This window comes from Osmerus mordax, chromosome 25 (assembly GCF_038355195.1).
Source record: "Osmerus mordax isolate fOsmMor3 chromosome 25, fOsmMor3.pri, whole genome shotgun sequence".
Classification (NCBI taxonomy): Eukaryota; Metazoa; Chordata; class Actinopteri; order Osmeriformes; family Osmeridae; genus Osmerus; species Osmerus mordax.
In genome coordinates, this window is record NC_090074.1 from 2,780,254 (window position 1) to 2,782,103 (window position 1,850).

The following is a 1,850-nucleotide window of genomic DNA, read 5'->3' on the forward strand; positions in this document are numbered from 1 at the left end:
CACAACTATTGTAATTGTTCCAGATGCTTCTCATTCACTCTGCATGACAGGCCCGTGGCATAGTGGTACATAGTGTCAGAGAGAGACAGACAGGGACAGACAGAGAGAGAGAGAGAGACAGAGACAGAAAGAGAGAGAGAGAGAGAGAGAGAGAGAGAGAGAGAGAGACAGAGACAGAGAGAGAGAGAGAGAGAGAGAGAGAGAGAGAGAGAGAGAGAGAGAGAGAGAGAGAGAGAGAGAGAGAGAGAGAGAGAGAGAAGAAGAGCGAGAGGGGGCGAGAGAGAGAGATGGAGAGGGAGGTGAGAGAGAAAGTTCATATTTCCTTGTATTCTCTCTGCCCCTGTCCTGACCTCTCCCACCAGTCTGTGAGGTTCACAGTCCGTCCGCCGTCTGACGCACGCTCCACACAGACACAACCAGAGAGCAGGGAACCCCCCCTCAAACCGCCCCGACAAACAACCTGCTACTCAAGCAGTTATCTTTACCGCTTCAACGACAACTGCTGGCCAGATCCAGCCACATCAATAAACAGACCAGCATCTCATTCAGAGACCCACAGTTTGCATAAGTTGGCCATGATGAACATCCCCTGATCTCTCAGATGATGTACAGTCACATACTGTCATTTTCATTTCATTTTTTTGGGGGGGTAATTTAGCAGACGCTCTTATCCAGAGCAACTTACAGTAAGGTACAGGGACATTCCCCCGAGGCAAGTAGGGTGAAGTGCCTTGCCCAAGGACACAACGTCATTTGGCACAGCCGGGAATCGAACCGGTAACATTCTGATTACTTGCCCGCATTCTTAACCGCTCAGCCACCTGACTCCCTCCACTGCTGTCACACCTCAGTCACGAGGACAGGTGCACTGCAATGCTTTATAAGTTAAGTGGCAGGTGACTTGGAGGCTGTTCGAGGTCCCTTTTAGGGATGACAAAAAAAAAAAAATTCTGTCCAGGTGTGTGGATGAGCAGTAACTCCCCACCTCTCTCTAGGATCGAGAATAGAGATCTATTTACACATCATAAACAGCCTCTTCTCCCCATGTCCACACCCCCCCCCTCCATCTCTCCTCTCTTCCACTCCAGGTCCACAATGCCCCTACAATCCACTGCTTACAGAGCAATTCCACTATTTAAAGCTTTTCAATTGTGATTTGCTGACCAGTTGCTGACTGGTGCTTTTATCCCTGTGACCAGAGGGCATTTCTCTGGCGATTACATGACTAAAGAGCTCCAGTGAGGGGGGACAATGCCAGAGGGCTTAGCGTGTCACTGATGTCATCGGCGGCAAAGAATGGGATTGTGCCGCTGGTCAGTATATCACGGTGTTTATCACCAGGGGCCACTGGGAGGTTGGGGTAAAGAGAACAAGAAAGAGGCAGAGAGAGAGAGAGAGAGAGAGAGAGAGAGAGAGAGAGAGAGAGAGAGAGAGAGAGAGAGAGAGAGAGTGAGAGAGAGGGAGAGAGAGAGAGAGAGAGGCAGATATAGAAAGACTGTCAATTGGTGTGTGTTTGTGAAGCACTATTGTCGAGTGTTTGTGAGTCTGTACATGGTGGGTCGCCTGGAAGGCAACAGAGACAGGATGTCCTCGCCAGAACGTAGAGGAGTTTTCGACACGCTCACAACTAAGACATTTATTCAATACCAATTAATAAACCCTAAACCAGACCTCCAGTCAAAGTCACACCAAACACTTCCTCTTCTTCTACACAAATTACACAACATCCTAGTCCCTTCAAATACATCCTAGTCCCTTCAAATACATTCTAGTCCCTTCAAATACATCCTAGTCCCTTCAAATACATTCTAGTCCCTTCAAATACATCATAGTCCCTTCAAATACATCAG